The sequence below is a fragment of the Rattus rattus genome, chromosome 13 (genome assembly GCF_011064425.1).
Source record: "Rattus rattus isolate New Zealand chromosome 13, Rrattus_CSIRO_v1, whole genome shotgun sequence".
Classification (NCBI taxonomy): domain Eukaryota; kingdom Metazoa; phylum Chordata; class Mammalia; order Rodentia; family Muridae; genus Rattus; species Rattus rattus.
The window spans coordinates 47505346-47524509 of record NC_046166.1 but is presented as its reverse complement, the minus strand read 5'-3'; positions in this window follow the sequence as shown (position 1 = coordinate 47524509).

Here is a 19164-nt window from a genome sequence, read left to right as displayed (position 1 = left end):
ATGATTATAAATTCTAGCAATAGAGAGAGCACATTTCTAAAACTTTGATAGCTGATAGAGCTAGTGAAAAATGGAGAGAATAAAGCAGGTATATTTACGACACAATTAACTTTAATCTCTTAATATCCTATGGTAATATATTGATAAATGGTTCATTCTCATCTAAATAAATCATTGTGTGTTTCTGGAAGACACCCCGTAAGGCTCAGAATCATTTAAAAATTAAATGAGAAGCTAGCACACTTGCATTTAACATAGATGGGAGCAAAAAATGTAAAACTGACGTCCCAGTCTCTGTGAGTTCATGCAGACATCAGCTCTGTCCCAGTGTCCTGTCCCAGGTCTGTGGGTTCATGTCGATATCAGATATCATCCCTGTCCCCGTCTCTGGGTTCATGAGCACATCAGCCCTGCTCTTAAAACCTTTCTGTTTCCTTGTCCGCATAGATCCCTGAGCCTTGAGGGGAAGGGTTTGATACAGACTTTTAACTCAAGGCTGAGTGAACCAAGGTTGTTCACTCTCTGTATGTTATCCAGTCCTACCTCTAATAAGGAAGCTATTTGCAATTGCTATTTGCTAGGAGAGGAAAAAATATCAGTTTTCTCCAAAGGAGTGGCAGGAAGTCTATTAACCACCCTCTAGGTCAGGGACCCATGCCCAGGAAGCGATCAATATCAAATAAAGTTATTGGTTTTTGTGTGTTTTCGTTGTTGTTGCTGTTGTTGTTGTGGCTTAGTGCTTGTGTTTGTTATTTGGTTTATTTGGAGAGAGACAATATAAGAAGTTGGTGTCTTACTTAGGGTTTTACCACTGTGAAGAGACACCATGACCAAGGAAACTCTTATAAAAACATTTAATTAGGAATGGCTTACAGGTTCAGAGGTTCAGTCCATTATCATCAAGGTAGGAAGCATGGCAGTGTCCAGACAGGAATGGTGCTGGAGAAGTCGAGAGTTCTACATCTTTTACAAAGGCAGTCAAGAGAATTCTGGCATCCTCAAGTAGCTGGGAGAAAGCTCTCTAATCCCAATGATACACTTCCTCCTACAAGGCCACACCTCCTAAGGGTGTTATTCCCTGGGCCAACCTTATTCAAACCATCACAGGTAGCTATAATGGGGAAGTACCTGAGAGGAATTGGGAGAAAGAATATCAACAAAATATATTATCTAACTTTTTTAGTAAAATTTAAAAATATATTCAAAAAGGAAGAATGGAAACACAAGCTTTCTTTTAATAGTATATTCTTTAAGTAGTTGGTAAAAAAAATTTTTTTAAATCTGCATTCATCTGAGGATTGCATTTAAAAGTAATAGTGAGTTATACTCTAGTCTCTGGTGTAAATCTCTGTGCCTATCACCCTCACATCCAACTCCCTATGTAAATACGAAGCTGTGCTTCCATTATGCCAACTGGCAAACAACCCAGGTGCTAAGTGATGCATTCGAAGCAGGGAAAAAGGAATGTTGCCCTGGTAAGAACTGGATGCACTATTTACAGATGTTGTTTTTCAATTTAACAGACTCATGTTATTTTATTCCTTTTGTGAGTTGATATTTAGAATGTCACATATAAGAAATAAATACATAATAGGCAAACTGGGAGGACAGAGAAGAGAACAAAATTATATTAGCATGTGCTATTTGTTTTTTACTTCCTGTTATGTCCACTGTTCTCAAAGCCAGACAGGGACACATGATGCCTTTGAGTCAATCTTACTGAATATGTACATCAAGGAATTTTTGATGTTTCTCTCTCCATAATCAATTTATTAACAAAACAACTCATGGCTTGCATTTTCTTCAACTAGGGTGTTTGTTTGCCCTTTGATTTAGACATGGTACTCTGATAATGCTTGTTTCAGAGTTGGTAGTTACTTGAAAGTAATTGTGCTGTTTGATAAATAAAAATATCATACTTTTAAATTATGTTCTAATAAAATCTTGCTGGCCTGAAATTTCTTCTGTGAGTAGCAATGGACAGTTAGCTGCCTACTTCTGACCACACTGCAGTTCTAGGTAATGCACAGACTCACCTTCGTACCAACCTCTTAGTTAATTATACGACAAAAAACCCCACGTCCCATAGGTAAAAGACAGCATGTGTCTCAAGCCTAGCGGCTAGGAATCTTCTGTTGATTTGTTTGTTCCTTAGTTTGTTTGGGGGTTTGTTTTATTTGTTTCTTGGTTTGTTTGTTTGTTTGTTTGCTGAGCTTTTGTTTGAGCTTTTGTCACAGCTTTTTGAGCTGTGTGGCCTTAACTACCCTGGAACTTGCTTTGTAGACCTGGCTGGCCTCAAACTCTCAGAGATCCTCTAGCCTCTGCCTTTCTCTCTGCCTCTCCTCTCTCTGCCTCTCCTCTCTCTGCCTCTCCTCTCTCTGCCTCTCCTCTCTCTGCCTCTCTGCCTCTCTGCCTCTCTGCCTCTCTGCCTCTCTGCCTTTGATTCTACCTCTGCCTCTGCTTGGATTAAAATCCTCTGTTACCATTGCCCAGCTTTTTAAAATTTATTATTCTCTCATACAATACATCTAGCCTGCAGCTTCCCTTCCCCCATCCCAGATCCCTGACCATCTCCCTTACTCCAGATCTACTGCTCCTCCATTTCCCTTCAGAAAAGAGCAGGCTGCCCAGTGATGTCAAACAAACACAGCATAACAAGATGCAGTAGGACTAGGCATAAACTCTCAAACAGAGGCTGGGTAAGTCTACCCAGTCAAAGTAAAAAGGTCCTGTGAGCAAGCAAGAGTCAGAAACCTCACTGCTCCCCCATTAGGGGTCCCACAAAAACGCAAAGCTGTACAACCATGATATATATGCAGAGGAACTCCTCAGTCAGACCCACGCAGACTCTTATGATTGCCTCAGACTTTGTGAGCCCCCATGAGCCCTGCTTAGTCGATTCTGTGGACCCTGCTCCCATGGTGTCCTTGACCCCTCTTGCTCATACAATCCCCCTCCCTCTCTTCTACAGAGTTCCGTGAGCTTAACTTTTATGGATCAGATGTAGTTGCCAGTGAGGAGGCTTACTGTACAATAAGCTCACCTTGCCTATTTTCTTCTCAGCTCTGGCTGGTGGGCTCAACTCAACTGTCCTGGCTCAAACTCCTCTTTAAACTGGCTGATACAATCTGGCTTCTCAAGCTTCTTCCTAGCTCCGCTTGGCCTCCCGCTGACTTTGATTATATTCTTCTGGCTTTTTCTTGTTCTCTGGTTTTAACTGCCTTTGCTGACCTGCACGGCATGAACCTTCTCTGACTCACTGTCAAATCTTTCTTGATTGGTCACTTTGCCCCTTAATTAGACGCCACTTTCAAACATGGGTACTTCCTTCTACCAACGAACACTTTTACCTTCACTGTCAGGGATTACTTGTGTGTCTGTATTCTCCCCAGAGGGATTAAAGGTGTGTGGCCTGTCTGCACTCCAGCTGGATCACACAGACCTAGACGGTCTTTGGGTATGATCCGTTGCCAGAGCAACCATGTTGCTGGATTAAAATTCATCTGCAGTTTGGCTGTGCATCTCTGCATCTGCTCCCATCAACTACGCTAAAAGCTTCTCTGGTGACAATTCGTCTAGGAACCAAGCCTATGAGTGTGGCAGAATATCATCAGAAACCATTTCATTGACTGAGACTGAGGTGTTATGGTTTATTTGTTGTTTTGTGTTTGTTTTTGTTTTTATGTTTCAGTCACATTTGGTTCTACCATTGGTCTCTGAGCCATACAGCTGGATGACCTGAGTCATCCAGGCAGTGTCAGGTCTGGGTTTCCTCTTGTTAGTTGAGCCTCAAGTTAGACCAGTCATTGGTTGTTCACTCGCAGGTCTGAGCCACTATTGTTCCAGTTCATCTTGCAGGCAGGACAGGTTGTGAGTCTAAGTTTTGTGGCTCAGTTGGTATCCCAATCCCTAATCTGGGAACCTATACTGGTTATAGAAGATGAAGAGTTCAAGGTCCATCTCCTCCATTACTAGGAGTCCTTGCTTGGCTCACCCTCAGAGGTTTAGGAAGTATCCGCTGCACTAGGTTTTCAGCCCCCAAAGTGGCCCCTCACTCTCTCCCGCTGTCCCTCTCTCCCCAACCTGATCCCTCCTGTTCCCAACCCCCTCCTATCCACTGACAAAATCTATTCTGTTTGAAAGACCACTCAAATCTCGAGATGACACAACCCCCAAGAACTCATGAGAAACCGGTCTTGATGTAATAAACAAGAGATGTATTTGAGGAACCAGAGTTCTGGGGACGACACGTATCTCACACAGGAGACAGAGGAGTCGACCCCAAGCCCAATTAGGAGAAGGTATTTATAGGGAAAATTATATGGGTAGTTGGCAACAGTCACACAAAACAATTTCACTGGTTTGTAACTTGGGCTCAGTTTAACTCTAGGCCACCCTGCTTCTGGGGCAAGCTGATCCTAGGTCTTGTTTTTCTCAGGACTGTTGAGTCAGGCCTTATCGAGGCCAGATGGTTTGCGGTGGCTATAGCCAGGCTACATCCCCAAAACATGTTATGTTATTCTTTGCTGTGAGGTGCACTTGTCCTCACAGCAGGGTCAGTGGGGGATAGTTTAAAATCTTTATTCTTTTATATTCATCCTATAATTTTCTTTGTTTAGGATTGGGAATTGGTTGGTTGTGCTAATTAATCAAAACACACAGACAAAATTAAAACAAATGAAATCATGATGTTCAATTGAAATTCTCTGCTATTGTAGATATATTTCACAACCTCAAAGAGCAACGTATTTAAACAATTTTGAGTAAGATTAAAAGAAAATTAAAGAAAAGTTTTTCAAGCCTTTTAAATTGGGCTTATTTTCTACAGTTAAGGTTATAAAAAAGTTATGGCTTAAAACTTGATATTTAGGATATCTTTAAAATTTAACAACATAAAACTCCAATTCCAACAAATGTATGGTATAATATACTGAATACAAATTTTCTTCTTCTATCAATTTCTGACTTGAGCATGTCCAGACTTCCGTTGATCCAGCCTTCTGACTGTACACCTACAGTAGCCTCCTGTTCTGTCAGATTGGACAAATACTATTCTTGCAGCACCAGCATGAACATCTTATAGTTGTATCTCTTTCAGGTTTACATAGCAGTCACTAGTCTCATGGAATTTATGATGGTAGTTTTCATGCTATCATATCTAAGGAAAAGCCAATGCTAGTATTTTTTGACAACAAACAGAAAACCCCTAAGGGCTCATATTGGCCAAAATAGGTACTATTATAAGTATCTTAGATATATAATTACTTTTTCCCTCAAAACGATATTAATTACCACTGAAACAGTGAGAATATTTTTATTCTCACAAGGATGCAGTTGTTGTTGAAGCAAATTAGTCTTTCTGTTGTCCTTTCTCTTACCCATTTAATGTTATTCATGTTATATTTATTATGTTTTCTTGCTGCTGTCTAGATAACCAAGAGAAACCACTTATGGAGGAAGTAATTTTTTGGCTCATGCCCTGAGATGGAGAAGTCAACCCCGGATGCTTGTTTCCATGGCTACAGGAACATGTTACCGCTCACTTAGCTCTCAGCAGATCAGGAAACAGAGAAGTTGGGCCAGAATTTGGGCCCAGCTGAAATCTTTAAAGCGATCTATTTCTATAATAAGACCCCAGGACTTAAAATTTCTACACCCTCCCAAAACAGCAGCACCACATGCAACCCAGTATTCAAACAAATGAATCAATAGAGAAACCTCCACATACCACCCAAAACGGACACCTTCTGCCATGTTTGATGCTTTAAGAAGACCTTCAGGACCTCTCTTGACCTAATCTTCCTAGCCTTCAGACCTATGCACTGAGTCTATTTCTGAACACTTTAAATTCCCCAGTGCATGGAATTTTCATATAGCAAACAAATAATGAATTAAGCTATACACAAACTACCTATAAGAATGCCCCCAAAGGGGGTTGGGAGTTTAGCTCAGTGGTAGAGCGCTTACCTAGCAAGCGCAAGGCCCTGGGTTCGGTCCCCAGCTCTGAAAAAAAGAAAAGAAAAAAAAAAAAAAGAATGCCCCCAAAGACCAATTAACAACATGAAGAAGCCATTTAAAGAAGCCAAGAAAGTGGTGTCTCATTATATAGATAATATAAACAAAAGTATTCTAGAAAAATATATGACAAATTTTAGAGCAGAAAAATAAGAAGACATGATCTATAAAAGACACTTGGTAATCCATTACTATGTAAATATCACAGTGTGAATAAATGTAGACTCAGGTATCTATTATGTTTTATGGGATACAGTCGAAAAGGACCTAGGTTAGGAATGAACCTCTTCGTTTAATAAAATGCTAGTGTGCGTCACAGAGCCAAACAGACACAGAAGCCTCCTATGAGAAAACTAACCCAGAAAACCAAAGTGACACAAGTGCAAAGGGGAAAAAAATCTAAATCCATGTGGTTTGTTTTTGCTGCACCCTGTCACCATGACTACATGGTAATCCATAGGCATTGAGGTCCCCTCTAATTCCATCCTACGTATAGCTATCCCTATGCCCAGTACCTTAAAAATAATCTTATGCCAAGGTCCACAGCCTGCAGATTGCATAGATAAATCATCATCTAGAAAAGATGACTACTTAAGATTTTGGAATGGATTCATCTACTAACTTCTAAAAGTTAATATATGAAATAAGTATCATTCTGTCAAAACATCTTCAAAAGATCTTTAAACTCGAGGTAGGCAGAAAAGATGGCTGCAAGCCTTCTCAAATGGCATTTGTGATGCGTTTGATGGCAAGATTTAGAATATTTGGCAGCATCAGCCAATCATTCACTGTCTGATGTTTCATTCTGCAGGCAGAGTGGTGACCCAAACTGAAATGAAGTCTTTGCATCAACTCCCAGTACCCACCCTTCATGCCTCTTGCTTCCTACCGCATAAGCTTGGGAAAGGGCTGTGTATTTTCAGGCTCATTTTAGAAGTAAGTGTAGTGTTCGTAGATTCATTAGGCTAAATGTGTTCCACCTCAGCAAAGCTATCATTTAGAAACTCAACTCGGGAAAGCAAGGTGTGTACACAAATAGCTCTTTCCCGCAGCTTTGTAAATTTTAATAACTGCAATTAGGAAAATGAAACGCTTATGATGCAAACTTATACAATAAGACCATTAACTTTTTATGTGGTAAAGTTTAAAATACTGCAATTACAAGCACATAAATATTGGAGAAACATCTAATAGCATTTATAGCGGTGAACAGCACGACTACCTCGTAACAAAGCATTTTCTTCTTTGTGCTTATTTATGTTGTTATTTTTCCCACACTCAGTTTTAGCCATTTCCCATTTATTTGAAATATAAGGCTGAAAGAGAATAAAATCCAATTTGGTATTATCTTAATTTAAAGGGGGAAGTTTCCTGAGCCTAAAAATAATGGTTTTATGATTATAATTAAATAGTTGACAATGTTTCTTTTCCTTCTCAAGCGTGTTGGAGAAACATGTTCTTTATACAATCTGATTATGTTTATAGACTATTATGCATTACATAGGAAAAAAAGGAAACCTGGCCAAGCTGTTTTGAAAAGGAAGGACAATGTGAAAATATGTGGTAATGTTTCTCATAAGAAAACTAATCTCAGGTCTGCCTGGCCCTCACAGGTCTAGGTCTGTGTGAAAGCTGGATTTCCCCTTCTGTTCACTACCACATTTCATACACTTAACCTACTCACTGTACAATGGTTGTTCATCAAAATTATTCACTAAAAATGTCCCTATTCAATGTAAAACATGTCAACGCAATTCTCAGTCCATACCAGAACTCAGCAACTCACCCTTTACAAATTAGTGCTCGACCCTGGACAAACAGAGAAGACCCATACTAAACCCAGAGCTTTTCATTAATTTCAAGCACCTATGCCTTGTGCCTCTTGATTCCTAGTGCACAACCTTAGGAAAACTCCTTAATGTTATATGTTTTTTCCTTCATTTTAAAAATTACCATGGTGGTGTCTAATTTTGAGGGTTACTACATTAATTAGATGAAAGTTAATAAAACTAACCTCTAGTTCACTTGAATATATCAGAAACCAAATTGAGTTCAACTAGGATTGCAGACCTTATTGAAACATATAATCTTTTGGTGACTCTGATTTAAGTTTTGAGGGACTATTATATCTGTATTTTTACCCAGAAAGATTTTATAACACCTTGCTATTGTTAGTTTGTTTTGTTTTGTTTCTCACTAGTTTGGTGGTTCCAGCATGTAGACATTCTCCAAAGTTGTTAAACTTTATCCAATTAATCATATTCTTTCGGCAGAAGCCATTACCAAGACTGTAAAATGAAATAGATTTTTAATTTCGGAAAGTGTCGAATGTTACAGTTAAGGTCCTCCAGAACATGTAGTTTCTTTCATAAAGCAGAATTTTAAATAACAAGCCATCTGTTCTTTCCTGTTTCTAATTATAGGACTGAACATAAATTTTAATAGGTATCTTAATTTGAACTACCTATCAAAAGAAAGTGGAAAAATATGGATTACTGGATTGGTTTTTATAATAAATTATTATCAAAATGAGGAATATTTTAAAAAACCCTGATGTTTAAACAGAAACTTTAATTTTCTAAAATAAAATAATGGAACTTTTCAAATGATGGACGTGACAAAAAATACACAACCTTTGACTTATAATCATGAATACTGTGAATTGATACATAAAAATGGAACCTTAACAACACAGCCAGAATTTTTTGCAGGTTATAAGCAGTTGATAATACCCACTTGTTTAAGGTCAATTAGAGAACAACATTGGGAAAAGAATTGACTCTGATGAATCCTGTAAAATGTGCTCCAAAAAGTGGTATTTGAAGTCGTTTTTTTATTAATGAAACAGGAGGTGTTTTGGTGACATAGATAGTAACTTGTAAAGCTCATCCTGAAACAATGAAGAGTTCTGCCAAGAAAATTACCTAAAACTTTAGATCAGCAATGAAGATTAGCTCTATTTACTAATATTGTTACTGTTGATAATATTTCATATTATTCATATTATTAATTAATTAACATTATTATGCATAATAATTATGGGCATTTTTCAGGGTAAGAATGTGAAAACTTGACTATATTAGTTACCCCAGGAGGACAAAAGTAGAAGAGGCAGATCTAGGATTCAATGGAAACCTGTATCTGTTCATAAATAAAATGAAAAAATTTTAAAAAATACGTTGTCAGGAATATCTTATGCTTGAAGCAAATGAGAACTGTCAAATAAAAGTACTCAGAGATTCATTGCACAAAACTACATTTTCTGTTAATGAAAATTTACCTTAAACAAAACCAACTTCAGAACATGGCAAATGAGGGTTTGTAAAGTTCATCTCACTACTACAAAAAGCAATTGTTAATGTACTGATAAAACTAATAAAGCTTTCAGTAAATATAAGGAAATAAAAGCAAAATCCAAAAAAATGTAACACATTTGTGTTTTCAACCACAAATATAATAACTCAAAGAAAACCTTTACAAGAACAATTGTCAGTTGAAATGACATAGGATTTTCATCTTCTAGACTCAGTGAAAACGAAAATCTATGTGCACAAAAACATATATAGGTAACTTTAAAAGTGAAAAATAATCAATAAAGATACAAAGGAATTTCAAAGAATAATGGGAGCATAGAGTATATGCGATATGGCAATTATTACATTTAAAATTGAAAAAAGATTAATATTATGTGGGGAACAAAGAGACTTCACAAACACTAACAAAGAAAATAAATTTTGGAAGTATAACAAGGCATAAAATAATGTTCTAGAATTTTTGTATTTGAAACCTAAAGTCAGTGGCTTGGGAGAAACTCAGTGGGTCTGGAAAAGTAATGCTTACTACAGAAGCATGAGGACCTGAGTTCAAAAAAACATGTGGTGGTGCGTACCTGCAAAGCTAACACTAGGAGACAAGATAGGATACTGAGTCTTGTATCTACTGTTCAACTGGTCTACCCAACTGATTAGCTCAAGATTCAATGAGAGACCCACTTCTTACTTACTTAATTAGTAGTTAAACATTAATAAAGAAGATATCCAATGCTCACTCTTGATGTACACACACACACACACACACACACACACACACACACACACCATTGAAACTAAACCTTAGATACAATGAAACACTAGTGAAACAAAGGGATAAATATATTCATCTACCAAAATAGCTTACAAAGTAAAACTGTGTACGTAATAAACAATAAAGCTTTAAAGTACATATATTAAGTACGAGATTAAAATAAAAAAATAAGTAATCTAAAAATAAGCTTGGAGAACCTTAGCATGCACAACCCAATAACTTTTAAAGAAAGGATAAAATAAAATGGATCTTTAAATGCCTGCTCTTCTCTCCCAGGCTTTCTTTGACCTGTGCTGTCTCACTAGTTCTAGCTCCTGTGGGCCATAGAAACTAGAGCTAATTTATCTCAGTGGCTCCACGCTGCCCCCAGGTACTCTCTGACCCAGGCAGTCCACGGGCTGTTCCAGTGTGACACCTTGCCACACTGGTCTCTAGTGTTGGTTCCAGCATCCATGGGGCCAAATAGAACTAATGACAATTTATCTCTAATTAGTATCTCTCCCAGAGGTTCTCTGCTAGCCTCAAACTCTCTGGTTCCAGCTACCCAGTAAATCAGGGCTCTAAAAGCCCAGCATGGGCTGGCCTATCATGGCTCCCTGCCATCCACTCTGCTCACACCCCCAACAGCCCCGTGAAATCATGACTCAATACACTGCAATTTATCAGTTAGATTTATATGTTAAATTCTCAATCCACACTACATCCTCGCAATAAACTCACAACCAATTGATAAGGATATAAACCACCCACTTAGATAAGGTAAGTCTACCTACAGAAGTCCATCCCAGCTACCTTTGCAATTCAAGACCACCCGGATCTGGGTCATCCTTCCTGTCTCCATCTTGATTCTCCTCATCCTTCTCTCCTGCTTCTCCCTCTCCTTCTAAAACCTCTGTTCCCGCCTCCCTTCCTTCTTGTCCAATGGCAGGCCTCATTTTATCTTGTCAGCCTTCACCTGCATAATGGCATCGACCTACAACCCAACCATATAGAGCACTAAGCTATGACACTTGCAAATATTTTGCTTTAAGTTAGTTATTTGTCTATTATTTGGAGACAGACAGACAGATAGACAGACAGAGAGTATGCACTTGCTGTGAGTGCTGAGAGGAAAGAATGCATCAGCCCTGGAGCTGAAATTGCAGGTAATTGTGAACCATACACTGGGGGTGCTGGGATCCAAACTCATAACTCCTGTAAGAGCAGCATGTTTATTTTATTTCTTAAGATTAAATATTTATTTCAAAATCTATGTATGATCAGAATGAGGAAACGTTTAAGTAAAGGCAAGCTGAATACTCTGCTGTAAGCTAGAAAGACTCAATGTTATGAAAATATTAGTATTTTTCTTTTTCATTTTTTATTGAAAGTAGCATTTTTCATACAATATTGGATTATGGTTTAACCTCTCCCAACTTATGTAAATATTACATATGGAATCAAACATATATATTCAATCATACATTTATCTACAGTACTAAAAATTGAAAACAGAGAAGCTGTATGATTCATGGGAAAGCTGCCTACGGGACACAAATGCCCACTCAGTTCAATTCCTAGAACCCATGAAGAAGCCAGATTCAGAGAGCAAGTATCAGTAATATCAGCACACTCAGAGTTGGAGACGAGAAGCAGATATTAGAGAATCATTTGCTTTCTGTATAGCTAGACACTAATATACAGCAATTAACAAGAGACTTTATCTAAAAAGGCAGACAGTGAGAACCACCACCCGGGGTATCCCAGATCTCTATACAAGTACCCACAACCTCCCTTATGAGCATCCTACCCACACACCATCCACTCAAAAATATAAGAAATTAAAATAATACAAGGGTATATGTTTTGATTAATAAGTAAAGAATATGGACATAGGTTGCAAGATATTGCATCACAGAGATTTTTTTTTGTTTACTGAAAAAAAATCTGTTTCTAGCTGTGGTGTGGCTCACCCTCAGCATACACCTTCAGTTCCTCTGAGAAGGATACAGACACACACTTAACACACAACTGTAATCCCCCCAAAATGAAGGTAAAATTAGTAGGAAGGAAGCCCCCTTGTTTGGAAATGGTGTCTATCTGAGTGGCAGACAAAGTGATGAATCAGAGAAATATTTGCCCGACTAGGATATGTCCAACTCTTAGGAGAAAGGAAAGAAAAGGAAGGCAACTTAGAGCAGCTCAGAGCAAGAGGAGGACGAAGAGGCAGTTTGACTGGACAGCTTTACAGAGACAGGTAGACAGAAGAAGCTGGAGAGTGAGAAGGAGATAGAAGATTAGAACAGATTGTCAACAGATGGACAGATGAGGCCAGGCAGAGCAATTCAGTCAGAGGCCAAGACAAGCCAGATCGAATCAGTCAGCTTAGAGAGGCGTTTGAGCCAGAACAACTAAGTTAAAACCAGCTACTCAGAGGTAAGAAAGAACATGAAAGGATTAAAACATTCTAGGCCTAAATAAAATTGTGCAAGGGGGTTGGGGAGTTAGCTCAGTGGTAGAGCGCTTGCCTAGCAAGCGCAAGGCCCTGGGTTCGGTCCTCAGCTCTGACAAAAAAAAAAAAAAAAAAATGTGCAGAGGCTAAAAGCTTCCAGGACAGCAGACTGAGACAGTAGCCTCTGAGATGACAATTAATACAGGAGAATAAAAGTCACTTTTACAGACATGTGCACGAAGGAGTCCCAGAGCCATAAAAGAGATTAGCACGCTATCGTTAACAGCAAACCGGTTGGAATTTGAAGTTAATATGTTAAGTAAAATAACCCAGCACAGAAATGCAAGTACCCTATGAGCTACAAAAGTTTATAGACACTAAGAATGCAGTAGAGGAAAGGAACGAAGAGATCAAAGAGTACTAAGTTGGACTTGGGAGGTAATGGAGAGTTTCTGTGTACTATTGTAATAGAGTGAGTACAGATAATAATAATGTACTATACATTTCAGACAAATGGAAGAGAGTGCAGTGAATGATGTCATCACAAACAATAATAACAGAAGAATATGGTCAAGCTATTTAAATAACACAGAATATATATATATGTATATATATATATATTATGTGTACTGTAACCCATATATATATGGGTTACAATATCACACTGGACTCCCTGGACATTTAGAATTGTTATGTTTTTGTATATCCAAATATGTCTTCTTTAAAATATTTTAAAAAGCTGTAGATGGTAGTGGGGCAAATATGAGAAATAAATAAATAAAAGAATGTATTAGCTCATGCAAAATAAAAGACTATCCATGTATAAAAATGCCATAGTGAAACCCATTGTTTTATATATTGAGACACATTAGCAGAGCCAAACAGAAGTATAAGTCAGCAAAATAATGATAATTAAATAAAAATAGCATTGAAAATATGAAGAATCCATTACGTTAGTAGCAAGTTATGATAAAACTAGTATAAATACAATAATTACTAAATTGAGGCCAGGAGTGTCATAGCAGGGATACATGCAATTTGTCTTACAATCAAGTAAAAGTCACTTCCTATGAATCTATAAAGGGCTGGCCATCTCAGCATCCTGTGTACAGAGAGCATCGGGATAACTATGGATATCAGAAGCACAGCAGAGTGTAGGTTGATGTCTGAATGCAGGTGAGGGCAGGCACAAGATAAGGCAAGGCCTGTGATTGGACAGTGACAAAGATCAGGGGCAGAGTTTTTGTAAGGCGGGAGAGATGAGACGGTAGAAGAACCAAGATGGAGTCAGAGAAGGACGACCCAGACCTGTGTGACGTTAAGTGGGCACAGGTAGCTATGACTATTTCATAAGGGATGGATCACCACAGGAAAATTTGTCTTATCTAGGTGGGCAGTTTATATCTATATCAATTGGTTGTGAGTTTATTGTGTGGACGTTTTGTGGGGTGAGAATTTACTGAAAAAATATCTGATTGATAAATTATAAGCTTATTGGGTTTTGATTTTTACTGGTTTGCTGGGAACATGAGTAGAGTCTGCAGCAAGAAAGCTGCAAGATAGGTGCTGTCTGTATGGGACTAGTGTGGCAGCGCCTGCCTTGGGAACTAGATGGATAGCACCGATGGGGCTAGCCATGGTGGCGAAATTACTGCAGGGCCCAGGGAGTAGCCAGTGGCAGCGTGGGATGGAAACTGGGAACTTAGCGAGTCGAGCGGAGATGATGTGAGAGCTCCGAGTCAGAGAGTCTGCAGAGTCTGACTGACTGAGATGTAAATGCCCCGAAGATGTCATATAGCCCGCCGGTGCCAGCAATAGCGTGGGTGAATGTGTCTCTTTATTTAATATTTACCACAACACCAGAGGTCAAATCGTATCTTCTTTTTTTTTTTTTTTTTTAATTCTTTTTTTCGGAGCTGGGGACCGTTATACTAGCCACAATACAAACTACACATGGATATAAACACACAAACGCTTAAAGCAGAAAAATATGGTTTTGTTGAATAATTTGAAAATAAAATAGTAGTTTCTGATGTGCATTTGCAACATAAATGGGAATGTAAGCAGCATGTAGTTTAACGTCTTAGAGAACGGAAATACAAAGGAAGTTTCAAGTCCGTATCTGCAGCCTGCACTAACCACTGTTCCACTGAATGTCCCAAGCTTATTGTCAAACCAAAAGGCAAACCTAGCATACAATTTATGATCCTAGTTTTCAGAAGACACGGAACCATCTCGGCCTTTGACTGTCACGTGAACCTACAAACCATGTATTATTTGTGTTTTGTTGTAGTGAAATGCATTTATTTATTTCTGTGTTTATTCCTTATTCAATATATTCCAATTCCAATGTGTTCTAATAGATTCTGACTCCATTTTTTTACTTAAAACATTTCCCTTTTTATAAAGCCTGTGTCCATAATTTAGGTTGAAAAATCATATTGTTCGTGACTAAAATACAAGATGGGGATGCTTAGAGAGAAAATATTTCCCAATTAAAATAAAACAATGAAGTTTTTTTAAAACTTCATAAATTGTCCATTGATTTCACTGAAATAAAACTTCAGTGACCTCAGAATGGTATCAGTGGGCATCAGAAACGAACACATCATTCATTCCTAACTTCAGGGAGAGCAGCAGAAATTTTAAAAACACCAATATTGATGAAAGCATCTATATTGTTTGGGGAAGGCAGCATAGTGCTTGGTACTTTTTTTTTTTTTTTTTTTTTTTTTTTTGTTGTTCTTTTTTTTTGGAGCTGGGGACCGAACCCAGGGCCTGAAGACATATTATTAAAGTAGTGCTTGGTACTTTAATAATATGTCTTCAGAATTCCTGAGTCTCACTCCGCCGATCGTGTTCAACGAGTATTAACTACTGGGGTGGAAAGACAACCCCGTATGCTTAAGTAAGCTCTCAGAGAAGGATGATCTGCCTATGGCAATAAGGGCTCGGAAGAATCGTTTCAGAAAGTCTCTATTCTCACCAGTGCTCACCTCTCCCAACATTAGAGAACAAAACTGAGGTATATGACTTGCTGACTGCTTTGAAAATTGCCTTTTGATGACACAACTGTGACGCCGAATTGCATTTCTTTGCTAGAGTGTTTTCACAATAAAGATGACCTGGTGTTTTATTAGCTCTCATGGGTGTCATTTCCGTCACTGCACTCTGCCTCAAAGATCTGAGCTACGGAAGCCTTGTTTACTCTCCTTCTTCCACATCATTTCCCATCCAATATGAATGATGGCTGAAGCAGCTTTCTCTATACTATAGCGCTGAGTGTCCCCCAGAGGACTGCACTCAAATCTTTCAAAATGTTGTTTTCTAAGTCCAAATCTGATACTGCCTAGGCAACAACTCAATTCATAGTCTATCAAGAGAAGGTTACCCTTTGTAACTAGACAGTCGCATTTGCTTCACCTTAAAGTGGTGTGGCAGTTTTGTATTATTTCCTTAATTTAATAAAAAACAATAAGGAAGTACCAAAGGTAGAATTAAATAAATCTTCATGCAGCCCCATTCTCTGCTATTACTCCTGACTTAGGACATCCATGTTTATTGTCTTCATGTGTTAATATTAAGAAGAAAAAGGGAAGTCACCCTTAAAGTGTGTCTATTCTAGTGTCCTTAATACTCTCAATAACGCTGTAAGGCGACTTCCTGCACTCATTTTGCCTGACATAATAATCTTAAGTAGCTAGCATATGGAAATTTTAAAAATAAAGTGGAAATTTAATTAATGCTTCTCTATATTCTGAGGCTTTTTTTTTTTTTGAGTATGTGTGCGATAGTCCATGAACTATTTATCTTTGTTAGTAGGAAATTTAGGCTGTAGGACAAATTGAAGTCATCTGCCTAAATACACTGCCACATTATAATTTGGATATGAAAATGTGGCATTTACAGTGAAGACATAAAGAACATCTCAAAGGATATATACTACTATAAATTGAGTATTTAATAGTTGTAAAGGAAATACATTTCATAGATGACACACATGCAGCTCAATGGCATGGTTACCACAGAGATATTCCACAGAAATGTTTGAGGGGTGCTTTTAGAATTATAATTAGGCTAACATATGATATTATCTTACTTGTACAGTTATCATACAAGAATTTACAACATTAGTAAATCCATATAACAATATAAGTAAACCGTTTAGCTAAGCACATACAGAATGATCTCAAACTTTAGTCATAGCAGTAATACGAAAATTTGAGCTATTTCTGTAATGACATGGGAGTGTTTGCGATTTTCCGTATGACAAAATGCACAGCTGTTAATTCAGTAATTTATACATCAAAATTACTTGATGTATAAATATTACATCAATTTAAATAACAAAACTATAGCCATATAGTACAAGGCCATGGAAGTCTCTTAGCAGTGTTTTCACATGAACATCTATGTTGTGAACATTCTAAAACTAAGATATGAAGCACAATAAAATTACTATATTTCTATTCTCCATCACTACCACCACTTGTACGGAAAATGTCTATACTTTACGTATAGTGTAGACTCTGTGGACCTGTTTGGTGTGGCATCAAAGCACCACTAGGTGTGTGTGGGAGGCGTGTGAGAGTATAAGTGTGTGATATATACATAATATTTGTTCCATGCATATTTTGCAGTCTATAATATATATCGTGTAAGTACATGAGACTAGAATTATCACTTTGAATTCTAGCACACGGTACAATCATTTTTTTGTTATTTGTTTTTACCTTCCATATGTTTTTAATGAAAGCACACTGATTGATCAAGAAGAAAACGATTGGCAACAAATCCTTAATTATAGAACTCTGTTAAATCCTATACATTTTGAGAAGTAGGAACATGAGCTTTCTCCAGTGGTGAATGAGACTAGCATTTCTTCAGAGTGCATTGAAGTTCAGTATCAGAATGAGACAAGGTGTTAAGTCAGCAATAATGTTTACAGAAACAAAAAACAATCTATATAAAAATGCTAAATTCATCTGAAAATGCATCAATGGTGCATAAATTAAAAGTAAATGCATTATAGTTTATACATCAGATCGAATGTTTCATCAAATAAATGAACTTAAATTGATATTTAGCTACTACTGGAGGGATCGTATTTTGACATAAGTCCAATGTCCTCGTTCTATTGATATTTATAAAAACATTACTTTTATATTTCAAGAGAATAAGCTGTATTCCTGTCTCTCTACAAACAATAATTGTAACAATGACAATTCTCTTTGAAAATAAATAATAAAAAATGTGATTAATGTATACATTCACAAAGCACTGACAATTCTGTCTTATTTCGTTACCTTAAGGACTGCATTAAGCGATGTACATTTTAAGATGGAGTAGATTTGGAAACTTTACTTATTCTTAACACAATACAGTATTATTATTTTTTAGAATATTTATGATATGACAACATATTCCATTTTGTAAAATAGGTGTTACGGACATGCGATCCTCTTTGAAACTATTGTACTCTTCTATGTAAAACACAGATTCCAGTCAGTATGTTGAGTTCGGTGTCAAACTAAATTTTTTTGATGCTGTAGTTCAATATACTTGACAATTTCTAGATAGTGTCATTACATTTTCTTTTTCTTTTTTTTTTCTATTCTTTTTTTTTTTTTTCGGAGCTGGGGACCGAACCCAGGGCCTTGCTCTTGCTAGGGAAGCGCTCTACCACTGAGCCAAATCCCCAACCCCGTCATTACATTTTCTTAATGCTATGAATATGCCATAAGTTAACTCAATCCATTATAATATCACAATGGAAAAATCACAATTTTAGGTTCTTATTTCCCAGTCAATTTTAATATTTCCATGATGGAAAACAACTCTTGGAATGGTAATAGAATTGAAAATTTATTATAGAAAATGTATGATGACAGCTGATTCAAGGAAGGCATGGTGACCCACTGGCAGCATGCCAGATGCCGAGGCAAGAGAAAGTTCCCATCCAGCCTGGGCTATATAGAAAAACTGTTGCTGCTGTTTTAAGGGGGTAAATTGAAATAATCCTAATACGTCAATTTTCAAGTAGCATCTCTTTCTATAATTAAAAATGAATTCTGAGTTCTTTCTTATAGACAATGTTGCTTTGGGGATATGAAATTAGCAGGTGCAGTCCCACAGGTAAACAGAAAATAAAGTATTCATCTTCAGGGGCCTATAAGGTCCCATTTGACTGAAAAGGAAAAGAAGGGGAAGGGATTCTTGGAGGTGCTTTGGTTTCTTACAAGCTCCTCAGTTTTCTGAGTAGATTTGTTTCCAAGATACTTGAGTCTTTCTTAATTAAAATTATATTGATATATAGTATCTGAAAGGATAATTAAACACAGCAGCAGCTTTTGAATAAAAAGCATATGGGTCTTGCCAAGACAGTAATTGGGAACTAGCATTGAGCCACAGATTCAAGTTGACAGTTGATGCAAAAACTTTGCTCAAGAGAACTTCTACCAGCAAGGCAACTATAGGTGGCCCACTGGTAAGTGATGTAGTCCAAACTCCTTTATGCTCTAGTTGAATAAGAAAAAGAGGTTATGATAAAACAATGTCCATTTCTCTCTGTTAATTTGCCATACAAAAGTAACAGGCTAAATTAGAATATGAAATTGTAAGAGTTGGTATCTCAG